This window comes from Heterocephalus glaber, unplaced genomic scaffold (assembly GCF_053883595.1).
Source record: "Heterocephalus glaber isolate CG9 unplaced genomic scaffold, H.glaber_assembly_v1.0 deba00001472, whole genome shotgun sequence".
Classification (NCBI taxonomy): domain Eukaryota; kingdom Metazoa; phylum Chordata; class Mammalia; order Rodentia; family Bathyergidae; genus Heterocephalus; species Heterocephalus glaber.
The window spans coordinates 96,892,411-96,917,340 of NW_028258315.1; the positions used below are offsets into that span (position 1 = coordinate 96,892,411).

Consider the following 24,930-nt stretch of genomic DNA (forward strand, 5'->3'; position numbering starts at 1 on the left):
CTGTAGCCTTTGGGTCAAATCTGGCCAATAGCCTGTTTTTGTACATAAAGTTTTATTGGAATATAGTATGTTACAACATAATACTCTCAGGGCTATTTCTGTGTTCTAACAGCAGAGATGAGTAGGTGTAACAGACTCCAGGGTTTTAAAGCCTAAAATACTAATTGATCTGCTACTAATAATGTTTGCCAACTCTTCTTCTCCAATTCTGTATGAATTCCATGGGTCTTTTATCTCTGCCACAGTATGGATCCATAATACACTGGATAATAGATACAACCTAGAAAAGTGACTTTCAAGTTTTATTAGATTACAACCTACTATAGGAAATATATATCACATCTATGGTGGTTTAAAACAAATATACCTACAAAAGCTTTGATAGTCTTCCCTTCAAAAGACAGAGCCCAATTCTTCTTCCCTTGACCATGGGCAGGATTTGGTGACATGCTTCTCAGGGACAGACTTCCTTGGCAGAAGTGAGGGTTGGCTTTAGAACCGGGGCCATTACAGAACATTGTGCTTTTCAGTTGGGTTGTTGTCTCTTGGATTACTCAGGGGGTTAAATTTAACAACACAAGTCAAGCAAATAGCATAGTATCTGGTTCATAGGAAATGCACCTTAAGAAAATATCAGTTCTCATTTTTATAATTTATATAACTCAATTCATAATAGTGGGTTGCCCTGTTAGGGATGATTTTTAAAGGAAAGAACTGGGGCTGTAATTCTCTAATTCCTTGGTGTCATTAAATTTAGAATTCTAGATCTAACACTATAACCTCAGTTTACCTTTTCCCATGTCTCATGAAATATGCTTCAATTTTATGTGCTTTGTTTCCCTTAATTGTCACAAACACTCTGTAAAGGATATGCCATTATTATCCTTGGCTTATGGTTAGGGAAACTGGGCAGAGAATTTTTAGTTGCTTGGATTATACAGTTAGTTAGTGTACAGTGTTAGTGGTCCAGTTAGTGGTAGGATGAAAACTGTCACAGTCAATTCAGGCTGCTGTAACCAAATACCACAAACTGGGTGGCTCATGAACAACAGAAATTTACTTCTCATAGTTGTGGAGGCTGAAAGTCCAAGAATGGGGTGCTAGCATTGTTGGGTTCAGGCAAGGACCTTCTTCAGAGTTATAGACACCGGACTTTCTCTTGTGTTCTTACCTGGTGGGGAGGGAGGGAAGAAGGAAGGGAGGGAGGGAGGAAGGGAGGGAGGGAGGAAGAGAGACAGAGAGACAGAGAGAGAGAGAAACAGACAGAGGGAGGGACAGGAGGGAGGGGGAGAGAGAGATACAGAGAGACAGCGAGAGAGACAGGATCATAGAGACAGAAACACAGAGACAGAAAGCACTCTGTGCTCTCTGGGGTCTCTTTTTATAAGGGCATTAAACCCACTCATGAGGGCTCTCCTCTCATACCCTAATCATCTCCCCAAAGTCTCACCTCTTTTTTTTTCGGTACTGGGGATCAAACTCAGGACCTTGTGGTCGCGAGGTAGGTGGTGGAACCATTGGGCTAAAAATCCCCGGCCCCAAAGCCTCACCTCTTAAAACCAACACACTGGGGATTAGGATATTAACAAAGGAATTTTCAGTTTCTTCCAGAAACTATATTCTCACCCACATTACTCTTCTAAGATGAGAGAGAGAGAAGGAGGGGAGCAGAAGGGAGCAGAGGGGGGAGAAGGAGAGATTGAGAATGAATGGATCGATCTATTTGGGGGAATATATGGTTTTGCTAGTGTCAATGGCTGTGGGAAGGGGTGTCCAGGACTAGAAGCTTGTAGTAAAGAGCCACACCATTTAACAGCACAGGTATGAAAAGAAGTGGATGGGAACACAGCTGCTGGGCTATGGCAGAGGATAGTGAGACCAATGGGGAGACTGTTACCGTTTTTCGGCCTTTTGACTAAAATTAAGTGTAGTATCTGTTCTTAGCAGTTTAATATCTGATACATCCTCTATCCAATGCGGAGACTGTTCAAAAGCCCAAGGGCAAAATGATACCAGAAAAACACCCGCTGGCCATCTGGTTTCCCATTAGTACCTCCAGGCTCACACCTGTGGGCTCTGCCTCAGGGTACAGATTTCGTTCAGGGGAAGGCGCACTTTGGGAATGAGTAAGAACTAGATATAACCCACTATTCCCTGGATGCTTTATTTATTCACAGATTCACTCATTCATGCACACATTTGATGCTGAGGGCTGTGTGAGACAAAAATAGGTAAAATGTGGTCTCTGCCTTCAAGCCCAAGGCCCAAGGGTCACAATGCTGGGGCTCAGCCTGACAAAGGCAGAAGGATCACAAGTCCTGGGGCTCAGCCTGGGACACTCTGGGATGTGCTCAATGGAGGGGAGGCATGGGAAGGATGCTGAATGGTATCATCAAGGAATAAATAGAGGTGATGAGAAAAACAGAGAGAAAGGAACAGGCAAATTATGGACTCAAGAATCCTTTGAGACTGAATGGATGAAGGCAAAGGATATGCAGTAGTTACTGGGATGGTTGGAAGTCTGCCTGTGGCAGTATTTTGATGGAAAAGTTTTACCTGCACTGCTTGGTATGGCAGCTAGTACTCACATACATCTACTGAACACTTGAAATGTGACTAACATAACTAAAAAAGTAACCTCATATATAATTTTCATTAAATTAAATTTAAACCACTAACCCCAGCATAGTAAGGGGCTACCATATTAGACAGCACAATTCTATAGCTATATATGAATTACTTAATTATCATAATGCTCCTATGTAGTAGGTACAATCATTAGTCCCATTCCATGGGTGAATAAACTGAGGCACAGTGAGGTGAACACACTTGCCCAAGATGACATAGCGAATAAGCAGGATTTGAGCTGACACATAAGCACCATTTTGTAACAAGCATATTATTAAATACTAGGGAGATTATTTACAGTAGAATTTTATTTACCAAATATTAAGGCATCTGCCACTTCAGGTGAATTCTTGTGTAAACAACTGGATTCAACTCTGGAAAATCTATGGGCATTTACTATCGATGGTTCACACTTCTCACTGAATAGACCTATTCAACTAATTCTGGAAATTCTGTATTAAACTGCTTAAGGGACTTTAGACCCTTTCCTAGATGTTGCTTAATCCAGAATGGAACTTCTTGATGGGAATGGAGAACAGTTCTGCAGTTAATAGTATAAGGAAATCAATGGACATTTTTGCATTGCCAGGGTAGGGAACTGGCATTAGCACTCACAGCTGGAGACTGAAGAGTGGACTGAGAAAGCTCCTGGGAACATCTTTCTGCAGCCCTCAAAGACTCCTGACATTTGGGCTGTCCTGCCTGGAAGCTGAAATTGAATTCTAATGCCAGTGTTTTCTTCAGTGGGATTAATGGCAATTTGAAGAGAGAAATCTTGAAGTCGTGGAACCCAGGGAGAGAGTGAGAATGCGTGAAGGCCTCTGAGGTTCATAGGGGCCTGTGACAGAGCTATAGGAGAGCCTCCAAGGTCATAGAATGTGCTACTTCAAGATGAAAGGCAGGCAAATCACATCGAGATGAAATGTTTGGCTGTAAAAGGTATAATTTAAAAAGAGAATAAAGTAGAGAATCTCAGTGAGGCCCCTGTTGTATAGATTGTAACACCCAATCCAGTTGACTGTTGATGTGACAAAGCACATTCCTCTAAGTTTTCTCATCTAGAGTCCATGAGTGAATTCCTGGCCACAGAAGACATTTTTAGGTAGGTAACACCAGCCAGGTCATCATGCTGTGGAACTTGACTCTGATTTCATTCATTTTTTTCATCCTTTTATAGGGAACCAGATGCTCCATGTCAGGCAAGATTTTAGGTGCCAAGGGCATAAAAATGAATGTCAAACACAGTCTTTGCTTGCTTGGGGCTTACATTCTGGTGTGTGGGGAGAACATTAAGCAAAGATAATTTCAGATAATTATACCTATGCTGCCAAAAGTAAAATAGGATGAGGTTTTGTTGTATAAGAGCTTTCTCCTGGCTTGAGTGATACAGGGTAACTGTACTCTGTACTCTCAGAAACTATTTCTTCCCTGCTCGCTGAATCTCTTCTATCAATCACTCTTGGAAGACTGGAGCTATGAGGTACTTCTCTGTGCTTACACCTCTGTGAGTTTACATTTGACCTTCATCTGACTCATCTTGTGGCTCACATATGATTTAGTGGTTTCTAAGGAAAGGTGTTAGTCTCCTGCGGGTTTCCATTTAACTCAAATACCATTTCCTTTTTTTATTTTGTTGCCCCCAACTTGGACCTTTAGTTTAATCTTCCTTTCCCTTGGCAAGCATCCTTTCTCTGCTCACTATGGGCTTCCTGCTAATGATGATGAATTTGTATACTGAGATTAAAGTTATCATCACTAACAAGAGTATTTAGATCAGGATCATTTACACAATGTATTCCTCTTGTCCAAAGTGAATAACCTCAGCCAGGCAGAGAACTCCTGAACATGTAAAATGGTACCATCAACTTTTAGCAGGTAGGGGAGGATCCAGGATCACATGGCACTTGATAGTTTCTGTCTTGACAGAATTTGCTGGACCATTCAGTCAGTCAACACCACAGCATGGAGAGGCTTCCTCTTTCTCTTTACTGTTCCACATCTGTAAAGCCCAATATGGGAGAAACCCCTCGGGTGAAGTCAACAAAGCAGAATGTTGGTAGGCTGCAAAGCATAGGAACAACTCATAGCAGTTCATCAAGCTCAGCAACCCTGGACTTAGGTGATGGTTGGATGCCAGCTTGTTATTAAAAATAATCCACGACAAAAGTAACATTCCTGTAAATAAAAGGGATGCTTTGCTCAGAGAGGAAAATTGGCAAAGTTGATTTCCTTTGCTGTATCTTTCTCCTCCACCTGATGATAGGATGCATCATGGTTATTTGTGATGCATGTACCTGCTTCAACTTAGGAAACTCAGTGCCTGGCGTGAGGTCATCTGGGTTTCCTCCCACCCTCCAAGCAGTGAGTGTCCTTATCCTGTAAGAAGCATGTTCTCCTTTGCCCACAGATATTGCCTCCCCACCTCCATTCCCAGCTCACGCCTCTTTCTTTATGTGCTCCTCAATGCCAACCAGGGAAGCCTAATATGGACCTTCCTGGCCCTCTGTTCCACTCAGCTCTCAGCAGCTATAGTCATCTTTGCAAGATATATACCGTCATGTCATTCTGCTGTGCAGAGTAAAACCCATACCATTAGTCCTGGCCCTCATGGCCCTGCTGCCTGGCTCCTTCTTCCCACCCACCCTCTTTCCTGTTGTCTCTAATTGGCTGCCACCCTCTGGCACAATAGCCTGCTTGGAATTCCCCAGATGATCCTTCCTCTAAACACAGACCTGAATGGTGCCTCCTCATGAAACACAGGATGACCTCCCTATCTGTCATGGTCAGTTCTCCTCTACCTCACAGTACCCTCAATCACTGCATCTGATCTACCTAATTTGTAACTGTATATTTATTTTTTATGTGTGTTTCATTTTTGTCCCCTATTTCCTTGTTTTCTTTCTTAATTTGATTGGAGACTTTGCAGTAGGATTTTTCACTGCTCCTGAAGATGGAGGCCTTTGTATCTTCTACTAAAGGAAAAAAGGATATTAGTTCCCTACGGCTGCTGTAACAACCCTAAACAACAGAGAAGTTTCACTCACAGTCCTGGAGTCTACACATCTGATATCAAGGTGTAGTTCATTCTGGACCTGGGAGGGATGTTCCACGTCTTTCCCTTGCTTCTGATGGTCCTGCAATCTTTTCTGTTAATTGACTTACAGAATCATCCCCCCAATCTTTGCCTCTGTCTTCCTACATCTTCACTGTGTGACTGTGTCCAAATTTCCCATTTTTATAAGGAAAATCTCAGTAAATCAGGGCCTGCCCTGATAGCTGCATTTTAACTTGATTGCCCCTGCAAACACCTCATCTCCAAAAACGGTTACATTTGCTGGGGGTTTGGACTTCAAATATAAGTTTGGGGAAAACAACTGACCCCATATGAAGAACTAGGTTGCTACTGTAACATTCAACACAACACCTGGCAAGCAGCAGGCACTTAACCAACATTCCTGAATGAATAAAAGAATCAAAGCTGATAGGAGGGCTTGAAGCAGATATACCAGATTGGTATGATCTCCTAAAGGGGGGGGATGGTGTAAAGCTTTGTTGTCCTTTTTTGGCCACTAACTGCATATGGTTACTTATAACTTAAAATATGGCTTTCACAATGAATATAAACATTAATTGTAAACATGAACTAATAGCAATAATAATAACAACAATAATGAAAATGGGGATGGGGATTTAGAGACAGAGGGAGGTATGTGGGTGGGAAGGCAAAGAGGAATAAAATAGAATCAAGATGTGTTAAGTACACGTACCCACCCCCTAAGATGAATGTAAACTTCATGATTAGCAAACACGAACTAATAAAAAAATATGGCTTCTCCGAGATGAGTTGTGCTATGACTCAAATTCACACCAGTTTTCAGACTTAAAAACATATATAGTTTAAAAACGCATAATATAAAATATCTTCTGAATTTTTCTATTAACTATATGTTGAAATTATAACATTTTTAATATATTGCATGAAATAAAATATATTATTGAATTTAATTTTTTCTGCTTAGTTTTTCTTTCATATAGTTTCTAGGTTATTTAAAATGGCTTGTGTTGAACTTTTATTGAACAGTGCTGGCACAAGGCAAGTCTGGAACATAAAGAGTAAGAAGTGGAGCTAGGAAGGGAGATGTGGCCTGGAAATGGCAATAACTGTGTTTGTATGTGTGCTGGTGTGTATGTGCATGCATTACTGTATATGTGTGTATGCTGAGTATGGTTGGCTCTCCATAGCCACAAGCTCTGCACCCACAGATTTTAAAAGTTGTGTCTGTATTGACCATGTACAGACCTTTCTTGTCAAAGGGTACAGTATAATAAGTAAATATCTGGCACTTATATTGCCATTAGGTTATAAGTAGTCTAAAAATGAATTAAAGTAGGTTTATAAGTAACCAAAGATGACTTCACGTACACAGGAAGATGTGTGCAGGCAATATGGCCATAGTACACCATTTATACAAGGGCCTGACCATCTGCAGACTTTGCTATCCAAGGGCTCCAGCAACCACTTCCCTGTGGGTATGAGAGATGACTGCTCTGTATACAAAATCTCATTTAACCCTTATCATCTGATGTAATGAATATAGTGTATTACTATTAATTTCATGGCAATATGACAGGAAGTACCAGGAGGTCAGGTAGTTTGCACAAGATCACTCATTATACATGATGATTAAAAGCCAGCCGTCCCAAACCCAAACACTCTTTCTTTGCTCCCTGCTTCCTTTTTACCAGAGCACTATCTGTTTGAAGAGGGTGTAAGCGCTGAGCAGAGCTAATCGCTGAGTTGGTGAGTGCAGAACCCTATTGTAAGATTCACCACTTTCCCCGCCTTATTAGGATGGAGCTTTATCAGACACATTGAAGACACCCAGCTGAGTCACTTGCAACCTTCCTGTAATTGTCAGCATTGCCGGATCAATGATGAGGGAGAAAGCCCAGGCGGCTGTGGCTTTGGCAGCAGCTGAACAGGATACAGAAAGGGGCAGAGGTGCAGGGAGTGCATTTTCTTCTCTCTTTTTTTTTGACTTTGAGGGAAGCTCCAGGGAGCAGCAGTCAAGCAGAAAGCAAGTGGAGACACAGAACAATTAGCATCACAGACAGGCTTTCTTCAAGGCTGCGCCCAGAGAAGGCTCTGGGGGGTGTGAGGAATTGAGCTCCAAGCGATCTCCAAGGCCTAAACTCTGCCTTTCACTGCAAAGACGTTTGAAGGTACTCGCAAGAGCTAACTCAGACACACCTGGTTAGTACTGGTTTCAATGAGGGGCCTCTGGCTCCTTCTCTGAGGGTGTGTCTGGCAGTGACCCAGGGAACTGGATTGTTCTCTCCTCCTTCCTCCCTTACCACTCAACCCCCTTGATGAAGAAGCAAAACAAACCTGCATTTCTCCTTGCAGGATCTGACGGTGAAAAAGCTGACTCTGGCCTTCTGACTGGAGACAGTGTGCCCTGCAGTGTGCTGTTGCACAGCTCAGCCTTTGGGAATTAAAGGGCATGTGCTGTCTCCCCACCTCCAACCTGTTAACTGATGGGCTTTGATCCACTTGTTCAGCATCTCCAGCCTGCACTCATCTCCTCTGGTGAACTGAGTTGTCTTTAGTAACACCCTCAAAGAGCTTTGCTTAGGATTACATTAGATACTGTGCTGTATATGACACACTTGGCCCAGTAACTCACACACTCAACAGCTACTTGTTGCACTCCGTGTCAGCCTTATGTTATTTATTGTTCTCTACAGATTCCTTAGGCTCCAGCTCAGATTTATTGGATCAGACTCTCTAGGGTGGAGACTGGAAGCAGTGTTTCAGCATACTCCCCAGGCAATTCCTCATCTGAGGATAGAGACTGAAGCTGGAGAACTCATGGGTTACACGCTAACACCACAGTGGTTGTTATTACTTTATCTCACTTAATGGAAAGTCTTGAGAATAGAGATTATCTTTCTAACTTCATTATTATTAGCATTCAGATATTTGTGGATTTAATGGCTAAGTGGGTGATTTCATTACATTTTTCTAGGTGGCTCTCATCATTGCTGCCCAAGAGAATCCTCTGAGAGGAGGGAAGAGTAGCAGACTTAAAGAAATATTGATTCCTGGGCCCACTCGAGATCAACTGACTTAGATTCTTCAGTGGTGAAACCTGGAAATTGCTATTTTTTTTAAAAAATTGAGGTACCTGTGCACAAATCTTAAACAGGCAGCTCACTGAATTTTAATATTTGGAAGCACATTTAGCCATCACCCTGATCATAGCATGAACTATTTTCAGCCCTCTAGAAGGCTCCCTCATGCCTCTTCCTGTCAGCGACACACATCAGCCCCATTTCTACCCACTGGCACAGTTGCAAGACCTCCCCAGGTGATGCTAGTGACAGCGAGGCCTGAAAATTACTGATTTAGATTCTAGAACACTGAACTTTGCACCTCTGCTACCTTCCACCGCGTTTCTGAACTTGACTTTGGGCAATTTCTTCATGAGGTGATGGGGAGTAAGAGATAATTCAATGAATCTTAATTAAGTCAATTATCCAGGCAACGAGGAAATTGAGCACTCATTCTAACTCAAACTTATCACTGCTGCCTATGGATGCCCATTTAATTCCTGACATGACTTCCTCTACCTCTATTTTTCCACATTCCTCCAGTAAACTGCTACCTTTCTGAGGTTTAGGTCCCTCTCATGGAAACCCATCACTGGTTTCATCTGCTGCAGGAAAGCAAACCAGAAAAAAAAGTAGCAGTTCTTTTTTTTTTTTTTTGGTCCTGGGGATGGAACTCAGGACCTTGGACTTGCCAGGCAGGTGGCAACACCACTCAACTAAATCTCTGGCCCTAAAAGCATGAGTTCTTAATTTCCATTGTGTCAGGAACTCTTTGGTATAGCCTGGTGAAGTCTACAGACCTCATCATAAGGTAATGTTTTGAATGCATAAAATAAGATACAAACTCCAATTCCCTTGATATACAGATATCGAAGTAACTTTAAACATAATTTAATTACATGCTTATTTATTAACTTATTTTTTAGGTAACTTACAGTTAACGTTTATTTTCATTTTATATTCAGATGTCACATTTTCTACATTAAAATATAATCTTGCTGACTCCTCTCACCCCCTTATTAACTCATTGAATCATAAGATCTAGCCACAAAGCCGATATTATAGTAATTTTCATGTAGTGATGTATGTAGTCAATACTTCAAGGTACTGGCAACAGCTGCTAACATGATATGAAAGTGTTCATGTTATTTGTTGCTTACATTCATAACCAGTGAGATGCTCAGTTTGACTCCATGAGCCTCCTAAATGCAAGTTGCATATTGCTGAAGTCCTCCTGAATACCCTGGGTAAAAAAAAGCTTCCAATTCTTGCCTTACAATAAGGTGAAAACTCTGATGCTGTGGTCACACAGGTTTTTAAAAAATATTATTATTATTAGCCTTGTTGGAACTTCTTACAGAGGCTTTTTGCTTATGTATATATTCAATGTTTATATCCTTTGCTCATTTTCCTATTTGGGTTATAAGCATGTTTTTTTAGGATGATGAATTAAAAATAAAGCCTTATTGCTCACTTCTAAGTTTCATTTCTCCAGCTTTCTTTTTCTTTTGGTACCCAGGATCGAACTCGGGACCTTGTGCTTGCGAGGCAGGTGGTGGAACCATGGAGCTAAATCCCTGGCCCTCTCCAGCTTTCTTCCTTAACTTGACTGGGTAAGAGTTGAATCATTGCTACTTATATATGAACAACCAAAAATCCTTTTGGTTGGAGACAGGGTGATAAATTAAGTACAACTTTCAAAATATGTAAAATATGGTTGTCTGCAAGTTGCCTTGGTTCTTCCTTTTCACTCTACCAGAGATATTTGGCACTAACAAGCCTCTCTATTTTTCTAAGTCCTTGACAACTGGTCATAAATTGTGCTTGACACCAGCCCTCTGCTATAGGCTCAATATTATACCACCATTTGTGCAGGAGGAACTGGCCAGAAGGGTAAAGACTCATGGGCATGAAGTTAATGGATGCAAATGAGCCAATCTCAAACCTGGCCAATTCTGAGAATTCTAGAGTTATTACAATGTCAAAACCTTCCTCCTGGTGAAGGAATTGCTAATGATTGTATAACCTTGGATTATGGCTGAATCATTGCTCATTTTCTTCTTAGCAGTATAGTAATGATAATATTGGCACCATTTGTAGAGCTTTTATCAAATGTCAGACACTGAGAATTTTATATGTGTTATTTTATTTACATAAGACTTTGTAAGATAATGTGATAGACATTTCTTTTGTGGGGTTTTTGTTGCCTCTACAATTCCTCATAAAGAGACTACCATTAGCTTAAGAAGGATGACCACTCTTCTGCACTAAGTCTTGCTAGAGCCTGACAATTACAGACCCTTGTCAAGGAATGAGCCTGTAACCTAGGACTCCCTGGTGTCATTCTCCAGGCACTTAGAATCTACCCTGTTAGAGCTGACCCTTCTCAGGGCTGTCCCAGGAGGATATATCATTAGTCCCTGTTTCTCAGATCCCCATAGCCACCAGGATTTCTATCTATTCTAAACTTGTCTTACATCTTTTTTTTTTTGATTCTCTGAATTTTCCATATCCTTACAATATCTTACCATTAGTCAAACTTGTGAGAATTTTTGTATAATATTATTGTTAGTCACATTTTATAGATGGAGTGAGGGTTACTCTGAGAAAAAGTTAAGGAGCTGAGAATCTGTTCAATATTAAAAGCTTGTATACGCTGATATGCACCAAGATCACAGTATAGATGGTAAAGAAGAACAACATGTAAGGAAAAAAACCTCAGAAATTTTTGTTGATTTCTCTGTTAGAAAGTAGTTCAATTAAGAAGTCTTTTTCATAATGATAGAATTGTATTAATACATTAAATTGCTTCGTATCAGTTAATTAATTGATTGTTTTGAGCATTTTCGCCACGGGACACTGCAAGTGCTCCTTATTTTGTGGAAAGGATTCAACGCCAGGGCCATGGACTGGGTCTGTTAGGAACTGGGTTGCATTATGGGGTGTGTGTGTGTGTGTGTGTGTGTGTGTGTGTGTGTGTGTGTGTTGAACAGCTGGTGAGTAAATGAAGTTTCATCTGTATGTAAGGCCTTGCCCTATTGCTTGCATTATCACCTGAGCTTCATCTCTAGTCAGATTGGCAGCCGCATAGATTGTTACAGGAAAGCAAACCTTACTGTGAACTGTGCCTGCAAAGGATCTAGGTTGTGTGCTCCTTCTGAGAATCTAATGCCACTAAGAATCTGAAGTGGAACTGCGGCAGTGATGCTACTGCTGAGGAGCAGCTGCAGATACAGATGAGCATTGCAGAGAGGTTTCACTTCACAGAGCCTATAATAAATCAAGTGCTTGCAGACTCAGATCAAAATCCTACCAGTGAGTGGCAAGTGATAATTATACTGCATCTGTTGGCTGGCTTTACAGTGCTAAGTGACTTGAGGTACTTCACCTCAAATACAGACTTACAGCTGCATCTGGTGGCAGGCTCTAAGTCAGAATCCAGCACTTATTTTAGTCATGCATGGCCAATAAATTATTTTATTTACCACTTCCGTCTGAACCTCTTTCCTACATTTCTCACTTGTCTTATAGTTTTGATAATCCCACAGGCTGACTCTACCGAAAATAAGTAAAAAAAAAAAATCCAAAAATAACTGGAGAGCTTTTTTTTTGTAGTGAGGGAATGACCCAATGATAATACAGTAGAAGACTCCAAGATTGTCCAAAAAGGCTACCTTTATAGAAAATACCAAGAGTCTTAGTTAAATTATGGGTTTATTGCAAGGGGTGATTCACATTCTCCAAACCCACTTTATAAAGTATGTGGTGACTGGCTATCCAGCAATGCCATAAAACCTTCAGAACTGCTTCACCACATGGAGACCAAAGAATATGCATTAAAAGAAAAGCCTTTGGAGTTTTAAAAAGTGAACATGAAGAACAGAAGCAGCTGCTGAAGGCCACCACGTCATCAAATGCGTCTGCACCGAGAGCATCGTCTTAAGGGCCAACCGCACCACTAAGGCTAAGAAGCCTTTGCTACTGGAGGAGAGTTGATCCTGCCTGCTGCTAAGGACACTGGCCATGAACTCTTAGGAGAGGCCACAGTTCAAAAGGTGGCACATGCTCCTCTTTCAGCTCCACCACAACTAGACCAATGGATAAAATAAGAGGACACTGAGCCACAGTTGTGAGAGAGGAGTAAGGAGTCATCATGGTACAGAATCCAGGCTGATGAGTCTACTGACGTTGACAGCAAGGCAACAGTGTTTTTATGCAATTTTTTATACATCAGTAAAACTGAATTGGTCGTTTCATGTCTGTACATGCACAGACAAAGTGGCTGTCATGCCTGGACAGCTTTCTGGTTTCACTACTTGGGTCAAAGAGGTTGCTTCTGAATAAGTCTACATACTGTGTCATCCAAAAAGAAATTCTGGCTATCTGAAAAATGACACCTGAACTTAACGTTTTGCAGGATGTGATCAAAATTATCAACCACATTAAAGAATAGTACATGCCCTTAACTAACATCTGTTCATGCAGATCTGTGAGGAGATGGCCACAGAGCACATATGCCTTCTATTATACACAGAAGTGAAATTGCTTTCTAAAGGTAGATCACTGGCCAGAGTGTTTTAGAGAGTGGCTTATGAAAGCCGCTTCAGAGATTTTTTTTAGAAAAGTCACACTGGCAGCAAATTTCAGTGGTACAGAGCAGGTCACAAATGTTGCTTACTCATGTGACAAAGTCAACCTGCTTAATGAACTCAATCTGTCATTTCAGGGAAGAAAGACAACTATGTTCAGGTTGGCAGATAAAGTGGCTGCATTCAAAGCCAAATTGGAATTACAGTGGTACCTCAGTTCATAAACACTTTTGTTTGCCAACAGTTTGGTTTGCAAACAAGAGAGTTTGGCCAAATTTTGTTTTTGTTTGCAAACTCTGTACCAGGTGATGACTATGACTACAGCCATCTTTCCCACATGAACACGAATTTGGCCATTTTTCCAGAATTGTGGAACAAACTAAATTCATGAACTGATGTACCATTGTGTAGGTCCATTGGATGAACATTGGAATTTTTTTTGGTACTGGGGATCGAACTCAGGACCTTGCGCTTGCAAGGCAGGTGCGGTGCCACTGAGCTAAACCCCCAGCCCAACATTGAAATTTCTGACATGTTTCAAACATTAGCAGAGATTTTGAAAGAGACTACGCCAGGCCTTCTTTCTTTCAGCTGGCCTATAACCACCTATCTCAGCTCTCAAATGAATTTGAGCATTACTTCCCAATGACAAAACACCCTAAAACTGGGAACCCATTTGTGAATAAGCCAGTTTAATCAACTTTTCCAAGCTAGAAGAGGACCAACTTCTTGAAGTTGAAAACGACGGTGGCCTTAAAAGCATGTTTGAGACAATTTCAAATCTTCATATGTTTTGTGCCAAAGTCAAAGCAGAATATCCTGAGATTGCCACAAAAGCACTGAAAAGCCTGCTTCTATTTCCAACACTGTATCTTTGTGAAGCAGGGTTTTCTTTTCTTTTTTTTTTTGTACTGGGGATAGAACTTGGGACCTTGTGCTTGCTTGCAAGGCAGGCAGTGAAAGCACTGAGCTAAATCCCCGGCCAAAGCAGGGTTTTCTGAAGTGACAGCAAACAAAACTAGATTACTTCAAGTGTTACTATCTGCCATGACCTGCAGACAGGATTATGTAGTTGCAGGAAAACAAGCTCAGGGGTCCCACTGATTCTGCATTATGGTGAGTTGTATAATTATTTTGTTACATGTTGCAATTTAATAATAATAGAAACAAAGTACACAATAATTGTAATGGGCTTGAATTATCCCCAAACTATGCCTGCTCTCCAGTTTGTAGAAAAATTTTCTTCTATGCTATCAGTCCTCAGTGCTAAAAAGGTAGAGAACTACTGATTTTGAGAACCAGAATTCCCTATGGTCAATTCTGGGGTCCTGTCAAGGGAAATGCCCTCTCAGTTACTTCCTTGGAACTGCTATTTAGCTGTGGAGTATGGAGGCCAAAAGAAAACCCTAAGAAAGACACTTGGAGCAGGGCCACCATTCTAAGGGAAAATGGAAGGAAGAAGGGGAAGATGTCATTTGGTGCAAGGCAAGAGACTTCTGAGAAAAAAAGGAGAAGCCTGCTTGCAAAACATCAAGTGATTCAAAACGTCAGATGCTGGCTTGAAAAGTAAGTTATACAATAATACTGTATTTGGCAAAATCCACAGATATGAACAAGATGAGATTGGGCTAGAGTTCTAAAGAAAAGATGTCTAAGAACAAATATTCCTATCATTAAAAATTTTTGGTGATGTAGAATTTCTTACCATGTATGACAATGATTTTTCCTGGAATCAGAAAAATTTATTTTTATTGAAAAAATAAGCTTTCTACTTATAAATTAAAGGAAATTTAAGAGATCTACTACCAAGTCACAATCTATGGATCTGATTTGTGGATCAGTTTAAATAAAGTATAAGAAAATTCCTCATATACACAAAAACATGAAAATATGACCACATTTGGGAATAAATGATAAGAAATGTTTTAAGTTTGTTTTAGGTATAAAAATGGTTTTGTGCCTATGATTCTATGTTGCTTTTAAAAGAGTCATTGTCTTTTCAAGACACATAATGAAAAACACATGATGTGAAATCTGCTTCAAAATAATCTGAGGATGAAAGAAATGAGTGAAGGTAAAGACAAAACAAGGAAACCTTTGACTTGTTCGGTGATAGGCAGATAAAAGCTGGGTGACACCCATGCAGGGTTCATTATACTACTCTCTTTAGCACAGGAGAGGTTGTCCATAATAAAAATTAAATAAAATGAATGAGCTGTGTTCTTAAAGTTAAGTGCGGGTATTTAATTATTATTCTTTCAATTCACTATATATTATATACACTATTTTGTATAGATCCATGTCATTTAGTTAATTCTTTTTTTTTGGTACTGGGGATCAAACTTGGACCTTGTGCTTGTGAGGCAGGCAGCAGAATATCTGAGCTAAACCCCTAGCCCTCATTTAGTTAATTTTTAGTCTAGCCATGTTGGCAATATTTACTAGATGTTTAATGTCCCCTGTCTGAGTTCCATATCTGACATTTCAAATTTCAGGCTCTGGACAAGGTATTTTGACTTTTTGTATCACCATTTTCTCATCTTTAAAATTGAGATAATGATAAGACAGACCTTACAGAGCTTTTGTGACTATTAAATTAATAATCCTTATAATGCATATAGTCCAGTGCCTGAGATTTTATAAAAGTTCAGCCAGTATTTTACTACTAGTACTTTGCTGCTACTGTTATAATTATTAATTAGTGTTATAAAATACTTTGAGGTATTTATTCATTCAGCATTCACTCAACACCTTTTGTATTTTAAATACATCTTTGGGAGCTTGCTTTTACTTTGTAGAATACCATAAACTCCTTGTGGTTTGAGGTTGTCTTTTAAATTTAGGAAATCTCTATAATGACTACTTCAGTGCTTAGAAGGCAGAAGGATTTAAAAATTATTTGCTGAGGAATAAACCATTGTATTAAGTTTGTCTTAGTCACAAAAGATACCATATTCAAGCTGTGTCCTAGTAAAAGGAAATTTTCATGTACCTTCAGAATCCCTGGCACATACTGACCTTTGCACATCAAATAGCATAAATGCGACTTGAAGATACATAAGGTCTCTTAAAATATCAAGGCAGTCTGCTTAGTTATTTAAAATACAATATATTATTTGGAAGATCATCAGAATATGCAAATTTACATTTATCTCTTGCTTGTACACAACAAAAAGCACAATGTAATATATGTTGTGCCACTTCAATTTGCAAGTGTGTGTAACTAACAGTAGGAGAGTGCTGTGATCTGGATAGTTTCAGTGTGTGCTTCAAAAGCATGTGTGCTGGAAGCTTGGTCATAAGTTGGTGGTGTTGGGAGATGGCAGAACCTTAGGAGGTGGGGCCTAATGCAAGGTAATTAGGGCACAGGGTGTCACCCAGGGGAGAGATTAATGTAGTTCTTACAGGAACCATGGTTAGTTCTTGCAATAGCTGGTTGTTGTGAACAAAGCCGGCCTGGCCCCAATTCTCTCTCTGGCTTCCTAACTCACCATGTGATTGTTCTCTCCTCCTCACACATGCTCCAAGAAACTATATCATCACTATGTTGGGACACAATCATGGGGCCCCTCACCAGAGGCTGAACAGATGGGGCCACCTGATCCTGGATTTTCAGCCCCAAGGACAAACTAAATGAACCTCTTTTTTTTTTTAATAAGTACCAGGTTAATTTTGTTATCATAAGGGAAAATAGACTAAGATAGAGGATATCTAAAAAAATCTAGAAAGCTTACTGTTACCCAAATGATAGTCTTTTTGTAATATGAAGGGAGACTTAGGCAAGCTCAGAATGTTCCGTATCATTTGCCCACTAATGGTCTGAAGAATCAGAACACTTGGCCCTTTTCTGAAAGTAGCATTACATGACACACTGTCACCCAAAGAACACCATGCTGCTATTTTCTACCACTTGGGTATATTGAAACCAAACTTGTAAAGAATGATACAATTGGGACACTCAGATGAAATAATTTTTAATCTCTTAGATTGGACTTATGGAGGTATCAGAACAATTAGCTGAAGTGTGTATCAATTCTCTCATCATCTGCTCCTTTTGACTGTCTAATACCTATTTTGTAGTTTGACTTTTTTGTCCGAGTTAAAGGCTATTTAGGAAAGAGCCCAAGCATCACAAATCCTTGAAAATCTAGTTCTTATGTTCAAGTGATACACTTTAAAATCCCCTACTGGTACAAATGCAGATTCTAGGAATGTTATAGTTCATAAGACCAACCCTAGGCACAAAGAGACACTTAAAGATTAAAGAGGTCCACAGTGAAGACCAGCCAAGCCAGCCTTCAAGCTCAGGCTCTTGTGGAACTCCTTGGTCACAGGGCAGTTTTTTATTGCAGCTGCAGCCAAAGAAAATCAGCATAATGGAATGGAAAGACTGTGATTTTCTTCCATATCAAAATATCTCCAATTCATTTACTTCTCATTCAACAGACATAGTACACTGAAGACTAGAGAAAGAAATGCAATGAAGACTTGCATTGCTCACTCATCACCAATCAAGAAGAGATTAGATCTGTGAGGATTCAGTACAGAATCTTGCATGCTGTTATATTAAACATGTATTTGTTGACTGAAAGACAAGATGAATGCCAAATGTTCTAGTAACCATGTAAATTAGTTCTGTGATGTTTGGCATTTCTTATACAACAGAATACTCTAGCCATATCTCTGGTCCTGAGCTCCCTCCATTTGTGTATGCTTCCTAAACATTTCCACTGGGACACCTAATAGTGATGCCAAAGATAACTTGCACAAAAGAGACAACTTGACTTCACCCCTACCCAAAATTGTTCCTTTCTTGTCTTCAAAAATAACCCCAATAGCTGGGTGTGTGGTGGTGCATTCCTGTAATCTCAGCACACATGAAGGCTGAGGCAGGAGGACTGCTGTGAGTTTGAGGCCAGTCTGGGCTACATACGGAGACCCTATCTCAAAAAAGCCAAACAAATAAAATAAACAAAAAATAAAATTAAAATAAAACCCCTATTGATCATATTAAAAACCTCGAAGTCATCATCATGGACTATGAGACCCCAAAGTGGGCTGAGTCCTTTCCTCCTTTCTCACTCCATTTCTCCCACCTTTCTCCCTGTCCTGTGTGCTCCCACAATACATCTCATTCATTTTCTCTTGCTCATCCCTATGCCTGGAAACTTGTCTCCCATCTAGCTCATGAGTTTCTCCTTGTCAATATTCTGTTCTCCAGCAAAATGTCATTTCTTAATTCTTTTCTCCTGACCACTTCAGTTAAAGGAATTGCCCCTTCCCTCTTCAACACACTATCCTATTGCTTTCTGTTATTTTCATAGCACTTTCTAGTATCTGCAATTATCTTCCATCATTAATTACATGCTTTTTAATTATCTTCTTTCATAAGAATGAAAGTGCCATAGAACCTAGAACACATCATTTTGTTCTCATTCCCAGCATTTGGCCCAGTATTTGATTCATTGTAAGTATTCAATAAACGACAGTTCCATGAATAAATAAATTAATGCATTTTAAAAGTTCCACCCATTTAAATATCTGAGGATCCAACATGAAGCAGGAATATTTTTCTGAGCATACAAAGGTTAAACAGTTTCCATCCTTCTAGGGTAGTTTCTGGATGATTATCTTTCAACCCAGGTAAATGACTAGAGAATTTTCTGCTCTTCTGGACAAGTGTAAAGGACAAAACCCAGCCCCTCATTCCTTTAGTACAGTCACTGGAGATCCTAGAATACCGGTTGGAGGCTCTGAGATGTCTGCCAGTTGAGTCATGGTTGCTCAATTATTCTCAATTGCATGAAGATGCAGGCATTGAAACTTGGTGGCTCAGTGAGCTTTGGCAGAACTGGAAACTCCAATCCTCCTGGGTTAGGGAGGTGCCACATTCCCACATTTCTGGAAGATAGAGTGCAACCCATGTTCTCAGGAGAGAAAGCATATTGTCAGTTGCATTGGGAGTGCTCTGGTCTCTGCAGGCAGTGGCACTGCCACGTGTACATTATCACATCTCCTTGCTGGAGTCCGTGGGAGGTCGCCTTGAGCGTGAGAAGTACAAACAGAAAGGCACATATTTGCTGTGCAGAAGGTCTGGTTTGGAGAGAGGCTCTGAGTACTTGTTTTAAAATGCTGCAGGTAAACCTATGGCACTGATTTCACACTATTTCTGCTGAGGAAGAGGAATCAGGGAGGCTTCCAAATACAAGGGCCCTCTGGAAGTCCAGGGTTCAGGTGATATGACATGGGTTCATACTCAGCTCTTTGCAGCAAGTCCTCCAAAGTCTGTGGCTCACAGAAGAGATAAAGACCCAGATCCTGACCAGACCTCACCTGCGCTGTGTACAGACCAGTGCCTGCCCACCTTTCCAGCCTGACTGCTACCGTTCTTCTTCTTGGCCCTGCTCTGGCCACACAGAACTTTTTTAACCCCTCACACTTCCAGACCTTCTTCTGGCTAAGGGCCTTTGCACATGCTGCCTCCTTCATCCTAAATGTCCCTTGCTCCTGCCCTAGTTTACATGCTGAGTGCCTATTCATTCTTTGCACACCAAACTCAACCATCAAGCCAGAGAAACTACTCAGTTGCCCTCCCCCACCTGCTAGTCTAAATCAGATTCCCCCACAAAGCTCTATTTCTTTCCCTGGAGTTTTAATCCCCGTTCCTAACTATAGACTCACCTGCATAATCTTTAGATTGACTTGGGTTCCCCCAGTGGTCTGTGTGACACAGCTGCAGGGACAGTATCTATTTCTAATCACTATTACATCCCCATTGCCCAGCACTCTGCCTTCCCCATGAAAGGTGTTAAGTATAAACAGTTGGGCAATCTGCAAACAAGGTGATACAGTCCTAGAAAATACACATGCTAAAAAAAAGACAGGCATCAACAAAAGAAAAGGTTTATCTTTCCACTATGCTATGAGACCACTATGCTACTGAGACCTGTGGTTGTCTCAGTTGTTAGCAAAACATCTCCAGCTCTGTACTTCTGCAAACATGATAATCTTGCACTGGGTGGCATTATGTAACTACTTCTGGCCAATGTGTTGAGAGGAGAACCACTAGGCCAGAGACTCTGTTGCTGGTGGGGTCTCTGTGGTGCTTTCTTTTGCTCTGGCACAGTGGGGGCTAATTTGAAATGGACCTGCACCTGAAGTCTGGGCTGCTGAGTAACCACTGTGATCAAAGCCTCCTTGTCAACCTGTGGTGGACACCTAACACAAGGAGAAGTAGACCCTTTTCCTTCTATTGCCACTGAGAGATAGCTAATGCTGACTGATGTAAGGCTGAATATATACTTCCTTACTCAAAAAATAAGATCAGCAATAATAACAATGACAACAGCAATATACATTTGTTGAAAGGTTACTGTGTGTTAGATATAGTTAGAATAATATAAGGGAGAAATATTTTTAATTTCTGTATATAGATGGGGAAATTAAGGTCACAAAGGTCAAATAGTGCAGTCATTGATGGTTGTCAGAGAAGGAGCCTGATTCTGCCCTGTCCCTTCTATCCATGCCATCTATTATATGTATTGAACTGTTAAGAAAAAGGAAGGGGAACAAAAGAGCAAGGAAGGAAAGAACAAATGACGAAAAAAGAAAAAAGGAAGAAAAGAAGGAAGGAAAGAAAAAATGACATGCAGATTTTTGTGTGGGCAAAAGTCATAAACTGCTCTGTTCTTCAGAAGACCTGGGATCTTGGGATGTGACAGTTTTTCTCCACGAGTTTTTCATTGTTAAGAAAGTCACTGAGAATCTCAAATGCACACATTTGACAATATTTTTTCTGTGGGGTATTCTAGCCAGATTTAATCCAGAGCAGATTTTATGGTCGAGTTTAGTCTTTGGGAGAATTTACCCTGTGCCTAAGCAACAGTGGGGAATGTGGGAAATTCAAGACAGTATGCTCAAGCTTTCCGTGGTAAACACACAGATTGTGAGGCTACCTCATCTCTCCATCCTCAAAGACTTGACCAACATTCTTCTGGGTCTGCTGTGAAGCTTTGAAACAAGGTTAACTTCCAGGTTGTTCTGCTGGCTTACGACACTTTTGGCTACTCTCAGAGATAACATTCCAACTAAGATTCAATCAAAAAGGCAAATACTACTTTTTCTTACTTAATAATTTAAATCATAATTTTACATGACAATATTGTTACCACTTACTGAATGGCAGGCCCTATTCTAGGAGCTGCATGCACATTATTTCATTTAATTTATTTAATGTTTGTGGTGGATTAACTAATGGTCAACTTGTAACACCCAGCTGAACTGAATTAGTGTGGTCTGAATGTGGAGGATCCACGTGAAGATTGTTGTCAATGGTTTTCCTGATGCAAACTAGGGTGTTCTTGGAGGAGGAGGAGCTTGGGGCCTCAACGTCGGTGGGAATGGCTGCTATTCCTGTCAAGGAAGCTCTGATCCTCACCATGAGAGTCACTTCCTGGCTCCAATGTGGATCCCTCAGCCTGGTGACACAAATCCTTCATCTCACCAGCGTAGGTTTTCTGGCTTCCACCCCTGGCCTTTGGGCTTTCCAGGTGCAGATCCTCAATACAGACAAGCATGAGTCATTGCAGTGGGCTCCAGGATGGACTCGTGGGGGACATTGCTGTGGGAGCCAGATGCTTGGCTGGATTCTTTGGGCCTCTAGTGTGTGGCTAATCTCTTGCACTCCTCCATATTTGACTTTTTGGGTAACTATTATAAAATAATCCTATAAATTATGTATTCTGTATTAAATCTAATTCCCTTGCAAAACCCTGACTACAACTATGTTTAATAGTATTTTGTGAGGTGCGTACCATTTTCAGTTCCCAGTTTGCAAATGATGAGACTAAGGTAGGGAGGGATTAAGGAATCACTCAAGGTCAACACAGATACCACATGACAGGTCTGGGTGGTGAGTCTTAGTCTGGTTTCAAAACACAATGCTAACACCACCAGGGTGACAGAATGTCCTCAAGTATTAGATGTGAGGTGCTAGGTACCCTACTTAGGGTGTAAACATCACCTCAATTAGTGCTGCTGGTACTGTCAGCAAATCATAAGAACTGAATTACTTTGTTCAAAGTTCTCAAACTGGTAGGTGGCAGCACCTGGACTCACACCCATTCTAAGGGGTGTTTGGGACAGGCCTTCTTCTTCCTGCCTCTCTGAGGAGTGTGGTATTTCCCAGGTGGTGCGGGAAGGCCTATACAGCAGGCATGTCGTAGTTCTGTAGCTTTGGCAGCATAGGCAAGTCCTGAACACAGGGCCTGGAAGGGAGGCTGCAGCAGCAGTGGCAGGATGAAGCTTCATCCTTGATCACCAAGGTGATCCCAGGTGAATGCTCAGAAATACTAGGGAGATGTGGGGGCCAGGTGACTTCCTGTGTTACTCAGGTGGGGAATGCAGTTGGTAACACTGAATTGTAGTAATCTTTTGATAGGCTCCTTCACCTTTGAGTAAGTTAAACCCTGAAGACACTACAGAGAGGGAACCCTAAGATCATCGGCTTCCTTTCTGGTGAAGGCAATGATTTGTACAGATCAGACCAAAAAAATGAGTACTGCCGGTTTCCTTCTCTGCAGGAGCCTAACCATACCTAGTCCCTGAAGTTGCCTGCTCGGGGCTTCTCCATCTCCGCACACACAGATGGTCAGAGCTGGGTACCGCTTTGTGGTGTGGGCCCTGTGTGATGTTCTGCAGCATCCAGACTTTTTGCCCCACCAGATGCCAGAGCTACATTCCCACCCCTGACTGAATAAAAAATTGGCAAATGTGTGAGGGATGAGGGTGATGGAGTCAAAATTGTCCCCAGCTGAGAACCAGTGGCCTGGCAGCTAATTTTACTCATTTATTGAGGAGATAACATCATGCTAAGCTCTGAGCATGTGAGGGCACAAGCCAGAGGTGGCTGGGGCCTTTGGGAAGCTCAGGGACTGGAGAAAAGATAGATGCTAACCACACAATTCTGTGCGAAAGTCTTTGCAGAAAGTGCTACAAAGGAAAAGTGTAGCCCCTTCAACAGGATGAAAACATTCTTGGATCTGGCTGTGAGGAGGCAATTCATACTGACTACATCTGACTAAGAAAGATGTTATGGGTCTCCAATGGATGCTAGCAGATTCTGCTGAAGCCGAGTGCGACCAGGCTCTAAATCACCTCACAGTCAGAGATTTTTCCAGTTGAAGGGATCCTGATGCCAGCCTAAAGGTTGGCAGATGAATGGAGGAAAAGGGACAGAGTACAGACAGCCTTCTTTGGCCCAAGAGGAAGTATAGGGCTCACTGTGGCCTGACCTGAGAATACACAGGAGCAAGGCTCTGCTATGGCTTTGATCTATCAGTGCCTGGCAGTAGGGCTGTAGGGCTTGGATGTTTATCAAGCCAAACTAAAGAAAATATCCACTGAGACCAAGACAAGGAGAAGTATATCCCTCTAAGAATAAACCTGATTTTAATTTCAAACTGGGTCAGTTTGACTTAGGAATTACTGGAGAGCCACTGGTCGAGACACTCAGATGAAGTGGAACCCTTGCTAGTTTAATTTGCATATGCTGCTTAAAATTCGAAAAGCCTGCTGCTTTCTTCCATGAAGCTCCAGCATTCTGTCCCCTTGCTGGCTGCCTCTCCTTCCTCTAGGGGCTGTGGCTGTGAGGCAGTGACAGCCTTTGTCTCAGGAGGTACAGAATTTACTAAGAGGCTTCTGACAGCCTTTGCCTGGGGGCCATGTGCCTGGGACCAAGCAGAGGAAGGGCACCAGGTGGAGGGCAGCCCTGATCGGGCAGCCTCATGTGGGAAACACAGGGTCTGAGATGCTTCTGGCACTGTGGCTTTCTAGTGCTGTGAGACAGAAGCCAACTGTTTCCCTGCATGCACTTAACCTTGATGAGTATGTGCTCAGCATGTGTGCTCAGGTGCTCCCGTGCAACAGGGAGGACACTGCAGCAGGCCTGGGATCAATGCTCACCAGCCTTGCCACCCTGCACCCAGCAGGACTCTCTGAGGACCACTCCCTTGCTTTTTTCCCCTCCACCTTGACTTTTTTCCTATGCAGAAGCCTACTGGGTTATCCCAGTGGTTCTCAAACCTACCTTTCCCCTACCTGGACACAATGATGGTATTTAACTCAGAAGGCAGTATCCAGATGTGGGGATTTTATGGGTTAAAAAATAATTTAAAAGCAACTAAATCGAGACACAGACATACATTTGATTTTGTCTAGTATGGAGATAAAATTCCTACTATACACTATTACTACCATTTATACAGGTATTCCTAGTACAAACATTATTTCCTCAGCAAAAACCACTTAATACCAAAAAAGTAGAAAAACAGCAGTCTCCAAATAATAAGGCATTCTCAAAAGAATACAAGTAGAACCACTGGAATACTTGCATAAGTGGAGGGATGTATAACACCCAAACCCACATACAGCTACACAGCCTTTTCTGTCCTCATTTTGCATGGATTTGTGAAAACTGGACTAAATCTATGTCACGGTTTATATCTAGATGTCCACCAAGAGCTTCATGCACTCATAGATGGGGATTTTGGAAGACTGTATTATGGGGGGGGTTATAGCTGACTTGCTGTTAAGAGAAGTC

The 24,930-nt window shown here is 41.3% G+C and overlaps 1 protein-coding gene and 1 pseudogene across 29 annotated transcripts in view; one reads left to right on the top strand and one right to left on the bottom strand.

The window, feature by feature from the left end:
- The window catches only part of Cadps (calcium dependent secretion activator), a 457,138-nt gene that overhangs the window by 294,919 nt on the left and 137,289 nt on the right, over positions 1-24,930 (bottom strand). The gene's annotated exons all lie outside the window — the stretch shown is intronic.
- On the top strand, positions 1,896-1,999 carry LOC147826498 (U2 spliceosomal RNA; annotated as a pseudogene).